Genomic DNA, 13,446 nt, shown 5'->3' with positions numbered 1-13,446 from the left:
CGACACAAACACCGGGCCCATCTAGGAGTGGCACTGCAGTGTCACGCAGGATGTCCCTTCCAAAAAACCCTCCCCAATCAGCACATGATGCAAAGAAAAAGAAAAGAAAAAAGAGGTGCAAGATGGAATTGTCCTTGGGCCCTCCCACCCACCCTTATGTTGTATAAACAAAACAGGACATGCACACTTTAACCAACCCATCATTTCAGTGACAGGGTCTGCCACACGACTGTGACTGATATGACGGGTTGGTTTGGACCCCCCCCAAAAAAGAAGCAATTAATCTCTCCTTGCACAAACTGGCTCTACAGAGGCAAGATGTCCACCTCATCTTCACCCTCCGATATATCACCGTGTACATCCCCCTCCTCACAGATTATCAATTCGTCCCCACTGGAATCCACCATCTCAGCTCCCTGTGTACTTTGTGGAGGCAATTGCTGCTGGTCAATGTCTCCGCGGAGGAATTGATTATAATTCATTTTAATGAACATCATCTTCTCCACATTTTCTGGATGTAACCTCGTACGCCGATTGCTGACAAGGTGAGCGGCGGCACTAAACACTCTTTCGGAGTACACACTTGTGGGAGGGCAACTTAGGTAGAATAAAGCCTGTTTGTGCAAGGGCCTCCAAATTGCCTCTTTTTCCTGCCAGTATAAGTACGGACTGTGTGACGTGCCTACTTGGATGCGGTCACTCATATAATCCTCCACCATTCTATCAATGTTGAGAGAATCATATGCAGTGACAGTAGACGACATGTCCGTAATCGTTGTCAGGTCCTTCAGTCCGGACCAGATGTCAGCATCAGCAGTCGCTCCAGACTGCCCTGCATCACCGCCAGCGGGTGGGCTCGGAATTCTGAGCCTTTTCCTCGCACCCCCAGTTGCGGGAGAATGTGAAGGAGGAGATGTTGACAGGTCGCGTTCCGCTTGACTTGACAATTTTGTCACCAGCAGGTCTTTCAACCCCAGCAGACTTGTGTCTGCCGGAAAGAGAGATCCAAGGTAGGCTTTAAATCTAGGATCGAGCACGGTGGCCAAAATGTAGTGCTCTGATTTCAACAGATTGACCACCCGTGAATCCTTGTTAAGCGAATTAAGGGCTGCATCCACAAGTCCCACATGCCTAGCGGAATCGCTCCCTTTTAGCTCCTTCTTCAATGCCTCCAGCTTCTTCTGCAAAAGCCTGATGAGGGGAATGACCTGACTCAGGCTGGCAGTGTCTGAACTGACTTCACGTGTGGCAAGTTCAAAGGGCATCAGAACCTTGCACAACGTTGAAATCATTCTCCACTGCACTTGAGACAGGTGCATTCCACCTCCTATATCGTGCTCAGTTGTATAGGCTTGAATGGCCTTTTGCTGCTCCTCCAACCTCTGAAGCATATAGAGGGTTGAATTCCACCTCGTTACCACTTCTTGCTTCAGATGATGGCAGGGCAGGTTCAGTAGTTTTTGGTGGTGCTCCAGTCTTCTGTACGTGGTGCCTGTACGCCGAAAGTGTCCCGCAATTTTTCTGGCCACCGACAGCATCTCTTGCACGCCCCTGTCGTTTTTAAAAAAATTCTGCACCACCAAATTCAAGGTATGTGCAAAACATGGGACGTGCTGGAATTTGCCCATATTTAATGCACACACAATATTGCTGGCGTTGTCCGATGCCACAAATCCACAGGAGAGTCCAATTGGGGTAAGCCATTCCGCGATGATCTTCCTCAGTTGCCGTAAGAGGTTTTCAGCTGTGTGCGTATTCTGGAAAGCGGTGATACAAAGCGTAGCCTGCCTAGGAAAGAGTTGGCGTTTGCGAGATGCTGCTACTGGTGCCGCCGCTGCTGTTCTTGCGGCGGGAGTCCATACATCTACCCAGTGGGCTGTCACAGTCATATAGTCCTGACCCTGCCCTGCTCCACTTGTCCACATGTCCGTGGTTAAGTGGACATTGGGTACAACTGCATTTTTTAGGACACTGGTGAGTCTTTTTCTGACGTCCGTGTACATTCTCGGTATCGCCTGCCTAGAGAAGTGGAACCTAGATGGTATTTGGTAACGGGGGCACACTGCCTCAATAAATTGTCTAGTTCCCTGTGAACTAACGGCGGATACCGGACGCACGTCTAACACCAACATAGTTGTCAAGGCCTCAGTTATCCGCTTTGCAGTAGGATGACTGCTGTGATATTTCATCTTCCTCGCAAAGGACTGTTGAACAGTCAATTGCTTACTGGAAGTAGTACAAGTGGGCTTACGACTTCCCCTCTGGGATGACCATCGACTCCCAGCGGCAACAACAGCAGCGCCAGCAGCAGTAGGCATTACACGCAAGGATGCATCGGAGGAATCCCAGGCAGGAGAGGACTCGTCCGAATTGCCAGTGACATGGCCTGCAGGACTATTGGCATTCCTGGGGAAGGAGGAAATTGACACTGAGGGAGTTGGTGGGGTGGTTTGCGTGAGCTTGGTTACAAGAGGAAGGGATTTACTGGTCAGTGGACTGCTTCCGCTGTCACCCAAAGTTTTTGAACTTGTCACTGACTTATTATGAATGCGCTGCAGGTGACGTATAAGGGAGGATGTTCCGAGGTGGTTAACGTCCTTACCCCTACTTATTACAGCTTGACAAAGGGAACACACGGCTTGACACCTGTTGTCCGCATTTCTGGTGAAATACCTCCACACCGAAGAGCTGATTTTTTTGGTATTTTCACCTGGCATGTCAACGGCCATATTCCTCCCACGGACAACAGGTGTCTCCCCGGGTGCCTGACTTAAACAAACCACCTCACCATCAGAATCCTCCTGGTCAATTTCCTCCCCAGCGCCAGCAACACCCATATCCTCCTCATCCTGGTGTACTTCAACACTGACATCTTCAATCTGACTATCAGGAACTGGACTGCGGGTGCTCCTTCCAGCACTTGCAGGGGGCGTGCAAATGGTGGAAGGCGCATGCTCTTCACGTCCAGTGTTGGGAAGGTCAGGCATCGCAACCGACACAATTGGACTCTCCTTGTGGATTTGGGATTTCGAAGAATGCACAGTTCTTTGCTGTGCTGCTTTTGCCAGCTTGAGTCTTTTCATTTTTCTAGCGAGAGGCTGAGTGCTTCCATCCTCATGTGAAGCTGAACCACTAGCCATGAACATAGGCCAGGGCCTCAGCTGTTCCTTGCCACTCCGTGTGGTAAATGGCATATTGGCAAGTTTACGCTTCTCCTCCGACAATTTTATTTTAGGTTTTGGAGTCCTTTTTTTTCTGATATTTGGTGTTTTGGATTTGACATGCTCTGTACTATGACATTGGGCATCGGCCTTGGCAGACGACGTTGCTGGCATTTCATCGTCTCGGCCATGACTAGTGGCAGCAGCTTCAGCACGAGGTGGAAGTGGATCTTGATCTTTCCCTAATTTTGGAACCTCAACATTTTTGTTCTCCATATTTTAATAGGCACAACTAAAAGGCACCTCAGGTAAACAATGGAGATGGATACTAGTATACAATTATGGACTGCCTGCCGACTGCAGACACAGAGGTAGCCACAGCCGTGAACTACCGTACTGTACTGTGTCTGCAGCTAATATAGACTGGTTGATAAAGAGAAGATGTCTATGTAACTATGTATGTATAAAGAAGAATGAAAAAAATCCACGGTTAGGTGGTATTACAATTATGGACGGACTGCCTGCCGAGTGCAGAGACACAGAGGTAGCCACAGCCGTGAACTACCGTACTGTGTCTGCTGCGACTGGATGATAAATGATATAAAAAATATATATATATCACTACTGCAGCCGGACAGGTATATATTATATATTATATAATGACGGACCTGCTGGACACTGTCTGTCAGCAGAATGAGTTTTATTTTTATAGAATAAAAAAAAAAAAAAAACACACAAGTGAAGTCACACGACGAGTGTTTAACTTTTTCAGGCAATCACAATATAAGTATACTACTAACTATACTGGTGGTCAGTGTGGTCAGGTCACTGGTCAGTCACACTGGCAGTGGCACTCCTGCAGCAAAAGTGTGCACTGTTTAATTTTAATATAATATGTACTCCTGGCTCCTGCTATAACCTATAACTGGCACTGCAGTAGTGCTCCCCAGTCTCCCCCACAATTATAAGCTGTGTGAGCTGAGCAGTCAGACAGATATATAATATATATAGATGATGCAGCACACTGGCCTGAGCCTGAGCAGTGCACACAGATATGGTATGTGACTGACTGAGTCACTGTGTGTATCGCTTTTTTCAGGCAGAGAACGGATATATTAAATAAACTGCACTGTGTGTCTGGTGGTCACTCACTATATAATATATTATGTACTCCTGGCTCCTGCTATAACCTATAACTGGCACTGCAGTAGTGCTCCCCAGTCTCCCCCACAATTATAAGCTGTGTGAGCTGAGCAGTCAGACAGATATATTATAAGGGCACGGTCGTGCCCTTATATTAAGGCTGAATCGAACAAACGGAATTCTCCCATAGGGAACTTCTGAGATGGGGGCATGGTGTTTGAGGGGCTACACCTCAAAACTGATTGGACGTACCGAGCTGAAATTTGGCATGGACGTGTAGAATCGTCACCCGCTGCTGCATGCCAAATTTCAGGGCAAAATAATAAAAAATGAGGAATTGAGAGTAAGCTAAAGTTCCAACTGTCAGTTTTTTTCTGCCACTCCCTCAGTGGCTTTTTGACACCGTTTTCCTATAGAGTGAATGAGGAGATTTTTGGGAAGGCATAACTCAGGATAGAGGACAAATTAAGACCTGGGGTTTGTTTTATTAGATAGAGTATGTCCCAGTGTAGTGCCTTTTGGGGTTGTGGTTTTTCAAAAAGTTATAGTTTTTTTTTAATTAAGTAAAATATGCCCCATTTTAAAGATAGGGCTTTTCAATTTGTTGCGCCTGCGCAGTGGCCGCCAGCAGGGGGTGAACATAGATGAGCTTGTCAAGTTGTGCATGAGGAGAGCGCGGGAAGCAGTGTCTCGTGCATGACGAGGACAGCTGCAGGCGGCGGGAGGACGAGAAGGAGGGAGCTATATGCAGACCAGACAGTGGGGGGCGTCACCAGGGCAGTGTATACAGTCAGTGTGATTTTTATGTTGCATCCTATTGCTACTGTGGCCCCCGATGCCCCTGCGGGAGCTGTTGTCAGACGAACAGGTTGCCGTGCGCACAAGGGCCTCCCGGCTGAAGACGCGTGTCCGTGCGATGCTGGACGGGACAGGTGTTGCCGTCTCTTACAGCTGCCTGTTCCTGTGGTGTCTCTCACTGCTGGTTCCGCCGAGCTCCCTCTCTGCATCGGCGCTCTTCCCGGCCGCCCTCTCTGCATCAGCGCTCTTCCCGGCCGGCCTCAGCCATGGGGACAAGGAGGCATTGCTGCAGTGCTGCTGCTGGAGGCCTGCTTCGGGCTGGCCTATCTGGGGGGTGGTCGCTGCCTTCCTCAATACCTGAGCCAGCGGGGCTGGAGCCTCATTACCAGTACAGATCTGTGCCCAGGTCTGTCTAATGTGTGTGCCACATATACTTTATGTATTTTGTATGTGTGTTCCTTGTTTATATTATGTACTCTGTGTGTGTATAATGTATGTATTATGTAGTGTGTGTGACATGATGTATATGTATTAAGCGCTCTCTGTGTCACATGTATGTATTATGTACAGTGTGTGTGTGTGTCACATGTATGTATTATGTACTCTGTGTGTGTGACATGTATTATGTGCTCTGTGTGTGACATGTATGTAGTGTGTGTGACATGATGTATGTATTATGTGCTCTCTGTGTGTGACATGTATGTATTATGTAGTGTGTGTGTGTCATGTATGTATTATGTGCTGTGTGTGTGTGCGAGACATGTATGTATCATGTACTGTGTGTGTCATGTATGTGTCTCCGATAGGGTGCTGTTTTACATACTGTACACTGTAGATCTGCAATAGTTTCCTATGGGTGCTGTTAGTGTGTATAATACACCTCTGGTACAGTACCGTATATCACACATACACACACGCACACACATATGTAACAGCACCACATACATATGCTGACACCTATATTTACTCCGACATACACATGCTGACACCTATATGTACATTGACATGCACACGGTGACACCTATACGTACGCTGACAATTCTACTTACATCAACATACATATGCTAGCACACTGACATTCACACGTTGACACTTGCACATACACCAATATACACACACAGACACTTATAAATACACCGACATACACATGCTGATAGACTGGCATACACACGCTGACACTTATACATACACTGATATACACACACGCTGACACTTATACATACACTGATATACACACGCTGACACTTACACATACACTGATATACACACGCTGACACTTACACATACACTGATATACACACGCTGACACTTATACATACACTGATATACACACACGCTGACACTTATACATACACTGATATACACACGCTGACACTTATACATACACTGATATACACACGCTGACACTTACACATACAGTGATATACACACGCTGACACTTACACATACACTGATATACACACGCTGACACTTACACATACACTGATATACACACGCTGACACTTATACATACACTGATATACACACGCTGACACTTACACATACACTGATATACACACGCTGACACTTATACATACACTGATATACACACGCTGACACTTACACATACACTGATATACACACGCTGACACTTATACATACACTGATATACACACGCTGACACTTACACATACACTGATATACACACGCTGACACTTACACATACACTGATATACACACGCTGACACTTACACATACACTGATATACACACGCTGACACTTACACATACACTGATATACACACGCTGACACTTACACATACACTGATATACACACGCTGACACTTACACATACACTGATATACACACGCTGACACTTATACATACACTGATATACACACGCTGACACTTACACATACACTGATATACACACGCTGACACTTACACATACACTGATATACACACGCTGACACTTATACATACACTGATATACACACACGCTGACACTTATACATACACTGATATACACACGCTGACACTTACACATACACTGATATACACACGCTGACACTTATACATACACTGATATACACACGCTGACACTTACACATACAGTGATATACACACGCTGACACTTACACATACACTGATATACACACGCTGACACTTACACATACACTGATATACACACGCTGACACTTATACAGACACTGATATACACACGCTGACACTTATACATACACTGATATACACACGCTGACACTTATACATACACTGATATACACACGCTGACACTTATACATACACTGATATACACACGCTGACACTTATACATACACTGATATACACACGCTGACACTTATACATACACTGATATACACACGCTGACACTTATACATACACTGATATACACACGCTGACACTTACACATACACTGATATACACACGCTGACACTTACACATACACTGATATACACACGCTGACACTTATACATACACTGATATACACACGCTGACACTTACACATACACTGATATACACACGCTGACACTTATACATACACTGATATACACACGCTGACACTTACACATACACTGATATACACACGCTGACACTTATACATACACTGATATACACACGCTGACACTTACACATACACTGATATACACACGCTGACACTTATACATACACTGATATACACACGCTGACACTTACACATACACTGATATACACACGCTGACACTTATACATACACTGATATACACACGCTGACACTTATACATACACTGATATACACACGCTGACACTTACACATACACTGATATACACACGCTGACACTTACACATACACTGATATACACACGCTGACACTTATACATACACTGATATACACACGCTGACACTTATACATACACTGATATACACACGCTGACACTTACACATAAACTGATATACACACGCTGACACTTATACATACACTGATATACACACGCTGACACTTACACATACACTGATATACACACGCTGACACTTACACATACACTGATATACACACGCTGACACTTATACATACACTGATATACACACGCTGACACTTACACATACACTGATATACACACGCTTACACATACACTGATATACACACGCTGACACTTATACATACACTGATATACACACGCTGACACTTATACATACACTGATATACACACGCTGACACTTACACATACACTGATATACACACGCTGACACTTATACATACACTGATATACACACGCTGACACTTACACATACACTGATATACACACGCTGACACTTACACATACACTGATATACACACGCTGACACTTACACATACACTGATATACACACGCTGACACTTACACATACACTGATATACACACGCTGACACTTACACATACACTGATATACACACGCTGACACTTATACATACACTGATATACACACGCTGACACTTATACATACACTGATATACACACGCTGACACTTATACATACACTGATATACACACGCTGACACTTACACATACACTGATATACACACGCTGACACTTACACATACACTGATATACACACGCTGACACTTACACATACACTGATATACACACGCTGACACTTATACATACACTGATATACACACGCTGACACTTATACATACACTGATATACACACGCTGACACTTACACATACACTGATATACACACGTTGACTTATACATACACCGATCTACACACGCTGACACTTATACATACACTGATATACACACGCTGACACTTACACATACACTGATATATACACGCTGACACTTATACATACACTGATCTACACACGCTGACACTTACACATACACTGATCTACACACGCTGACACTTATACATACACTGATATACACACGCTGACACTTACACATACACTGATACACACGCTGACACTTATACATACAATGGCAAACACACACTAACATACACATGCTGACACCTATACATACCCACCTATTTATATGCTGACATGCACAAACTGACACCTATTTATACGTTGACATCTATACATACACTGACATACACACCCCTACATCTATACGTTCACTGACCTACTTACCTTGACACCTATATATACAGTGACAGCTATTTGTGCGGGAAATGATGATGATGATGATGTGGTAGAGACATGTAGGGGGGGAGATGGTGATGAGAGACGCCGCAGGGGGTAGATGATGGTGTGTGCTGAGAGACGCAGGAGGGGGGAGATGATGGTGTGTGCTGAGAGACGCAGGAGGGAGATGATGGTGTGTGCTGAGAGACGCAGGAGGGAGATGATGGTGTGTGCTGAGTGACGCAGGAGGGGGGAGATGATGGTGTGGCTGAGAGACGCCGCAGGGGGTAGATGATGGTGTGTGCTGAGAGACGCAGGAGGGGGTAGATGATGGTGTGTGCTGAGAGACGCAGGGGGGAGATGATGGTGTGTGCTGAGAGACGCAGGAGGGGGGAGATGATGGTGTGTGCTGAGAGACGCAGGGGGTAGATGATGGTGTGTGCTGAGAGACGCAGGGGGGAGATGATGGTGTGTGCTGAGAGACGCAGGAGGGGGGAGATGATGGTGTGTGCTGAGAGACGCAGGAGGGAGATGATGGTGTGTGCCGAGAGACGCAGGAGGGAGATGATGGTGTGCTGAGAGACGCAGGAGGAGGGAGATGATGGTGTGTGCCGAGAGACGCAGGAGGGAGATGATGGTGTGTGCTGAGAGACGCAGGAGGGGGGAGATGATGGTGTGTGCTGAGAGACGCAGGAGGGAGATGATGGTGTGTGCTGAGAGACGCAGGAGGGAGATGATGGTGTGTGCTGAGTGACGCAGGAGGGGGGAGATAATGGTGTGTGCTGAGAGACGCAGGAGGGAGATGAAGGTTTGGCTGAGAGACGCCGCAGGGGGTAGATGATGGTGTGTGCTGAGAGACGCAGGAGGGGGTAGATGATGGTGTGTGCTGAGAGACGCAGGAGGGGGTAGATGATGGTGTGTGCTGAGAGACGCAGCAGGAGGGAGATGATGGTGTGTGCTGAGAGACGCAGGAGGGGGGAGATGATGGTGTGTGCTGAGAGACGCAGCAGGAGGGAGATGATGGTGTGTGCTGAGAGACGCAGGAGGGAGATGATGGTGTGTGCTGAGAGACGCAGGAGGGAGATGATGGTGTGTGCTGAGAGACGCAGGAGGGGGGAGATGATGGTGTGTGCTGAGAGACGCAGGAGGGGGGAGATGATGGTGTGTGCTGAGAGACGCAGGAGGAGGGAGATGATGGTGTGTGCTGAGAGACGCAGGAGGGGGGAGATGATGGTGTGTGCTGAGAGACGCAGGAGGAGGGAGATGATGGTGTGTGCTGAGAGACGCAGGAGGGGGGAGATGATGGTGTGTGCTGAGAGACGCAGGAGGAGGGAGATGATGGTGTGTGCTGAGAGACGCAGGAGGGGGGAGATGATGGTGTGTGCTGAGAGACGCAGGAGGGGGGAGATGATGGTGTGTGCTGAGAGACGCAGGAGGGGGGAGATGATGGTGTGTGCTGAGAGACGCAGGGGGGAGATGATGGTGTGTGCTGAGAGACGCAGGAGGGGGGAGATGATGGTGTGTGCTGAGAGACGCAGGAGGGGGGAGATGATGGTGTGTGCTGAGAGACGCAGGAGGGGGGAGATGATGGTGTGTGCTGAGAGACGCAGGAGGGGGGAGATGATGGTGTGTGCTGAGAGACGCAGGAGGGAGATGATGGTGTGTGCTGAGAGACGCAGGAGGGGGGAGATGATGGTGTGTGCTGAGAGACGCAGGAGGGGGGAGATGATGGTGTGTGCTGAGAGACGCAGGAGGGGGGAGATGATGGTGTGGCTGAGAGACGCAGGGGGTAGATGATGGTGTGTGCTGAGAGACGCAGGGGGGAGATGATGGTGTGTGCTGAGAGACGCAGGAGGGGGGAGATGATGGTGTGTGCTGAGAGACGCAGGAGGGAGATGATGGTGTGTGCCGAGAGACGCAGGAGGGAGATGATGGTGTGTGCTGAGAGACGCAGGAGGAGGGAGATGATGGTGTGTGCCGAGAGACGCAGGAGGGAGATGATGGTGTGTGCTGAGAGACGCAGGAGGGAGATGATGGTGTGTGCTGAGAGACGCAGGAGGGAGATGATGGTGTGTGCTTAGAGACGCAGGAGGGTGGAGATGATGGTGTGTGCTGAGAGACGCAGGAGGGAGATGATGGTGTGTGCTGAGAGACACAGGAGGGAGATGATGGTGTGTGCTGAGTGACGCAGGAGGGGGGAGATGATGGTGTGTGCTGAGAGACGCAGGAGGGAGATGATGGTGTGTGCTGAGAGACGCAGGAGGGGGGAGATGATGGTGTGTGCTGAGAGACGCAGGACGGGGGAGATGATGGTGTGTGCTGAGAGACGCAGGAGGGGGGAGATGATGGTGTGTGCTGAGAGACGCAGGAGGGGGGAGATGATGGTGTGTGCTGAGAGACGCAGGAGGGGGGAGATGATGGTGTGTGCTGAGAGACGCAGGAGGGGGGAGATGATGGTGTGTGCTGAGAGACGCAGGAGGGGGGAGATGATGGTGTGTGCTGAGAGACGCAGGAGGGAGATGATGGTGTGGCTGAGAGACGCCGCAGGGGGTTGATGATGGTGTGTGCTGAGAGATGCCGCAGGGGGTAGATGATGGTGTGTGCTGAGAGACGCAGGAGGGGGGAGATGATGGTGTGTGCTGAGAGACGCAGGAGGGAGATGATGGTGTGTGCTGAGAGACGCAGGAGGGAGATGATGGTGTGTGCTGAGAGACGCAGGAGGGGGGAGATGATGGTGTGTGCTGAGAGACGCAGGAGGGGGGAGATGATGGTGTGTGCTGAGAGACGCAGGAGGGGGGAGATGATGGTGTGTGCTGAGAGACGCAGGAGGAGGGAGATGATGGTGTGTGCTGAGAGACGCAGGAGGGGGGAGATGATGGTGTGTGGCTGAGAGACGCAGGAGGAGGAGATGATGGTGTGGTGCTGAGAGACGCAGGAGGGGGGAGATGATGGTGTGTGCTGAGAGACGCAGGAGGGGGAGATGATGGTGTGTGCTGAGAGACGCAGAGGGGGGAGATGATGGTGTGCTGAGAGACGCAGGAGGGAGATGATGGTGTGTGCTGAGAGACGCAGGAGGGGGGAGATGATGGTGTGTGCTGATGAGACGCAGGAGGGGGGAGATGATGGTGTGTGCTGAGAGACGCAGGAGGGGGGAGATGATGGTGTGTGCTGAGAGACGCAGGAGGGGGGAGATGATGGTGTGTGCTGAGAGACGCAGGAGGGGGGAGATGATGGTGTGTGCTGAGAGACGCAGGAGGGGGGAGATGATGGTGTGTGCTGAGAGACGCAGGAGGGGGGAGATGATGGGTGTGTGCTGAGAGACGCAGGAGGGAGATGATGGTGTGTGCTGAGAGACGCAGGAGGGGGGAGATGATGGTGTGTGCTGAGAGACGCAGGAGGGGGGAGATGATGGTGTGTGCTGAGAGACGCAGGAGGGAGATGATGGTGTGTGCTAGAGACGCAGGAGGGGAGATGATGGTGTGTGCTGAGTGACGCAGGAGGGGGGGAGATGATGGTGTGTGCTGAGAGACGCAGGAGGGGGGAGATGATGGTGTGTGCTGAGAGACGCAGGAGGGGGGAGATGATGGTGTGTGCTGAGAGACGCAGGAGGGAGATGATGGTGTGTGCTGAGTGACGCAGGAGGGGGGAGATGATGGTGTGTGCTGAGAGACGCAGGAGGGGGGAGATGATGGTGTGTGCTGAGAGACGCAGGAGGGGGGAGATGATGGTGTGTGCTGAGAGACGCAGGAGGGAGATGATGGTGTGTGCTGAGAGACGCAGGAGGGGGGAGATGATGGTGTGTGCTGAGAGACGCAGGAGGGGGGAGATGATGGTGTGTGCTGAGAGACGCAGGAGGGGGGAGATGATGGTGTGTGCTGAGAGACGCAGGAGGGGGGAGATGATGGTGTGTGCTGAGAGACGCAGGAGGGGGGGAGATGATGGTGTGTGCTGAGAGACGCAGGAGGGGGGAGATGATGGTGTGTGCTGAGAGACGCAGGAGGGGGGAGATGATGGTGTGTGCTGAGAGACGCAGGGGGGGGAGATGATGGTGTGTGCTGAGAGACGCAGGAGGGAGATGATGGTGTGGCTGAGAGATGCAGGGGGCAGGTTGTGACACAGGGAACAGGATGTGAGTCTGGTTGAATCGCTGTTGTATGATGCTGACCTAAATAATATTCCTACGCAACCAGGCATCTTCTGGACAATGGGATCTCCTACATGATTATTGAATACCGACTGAAGACGCCGTCTGCCTTA

This window comes from Pseudophryne corroboree, chromosome 6 (genome assembly GCF_028390025.1).
Source record: "Pseudophryne corroboree isolate aPseCor3 chromosome 6, aPseCor3.hap2, whole genome shotgun sequence".
Lineage (NCBI taxonomy): Eukaryota > Metazoa > Chordata > Amphibia > Anura > Myobatrachidae > Pseudophryne > Pseudophryne corroboree.
Note: the sequence above shows the minus strand (reverse complement) of the source record.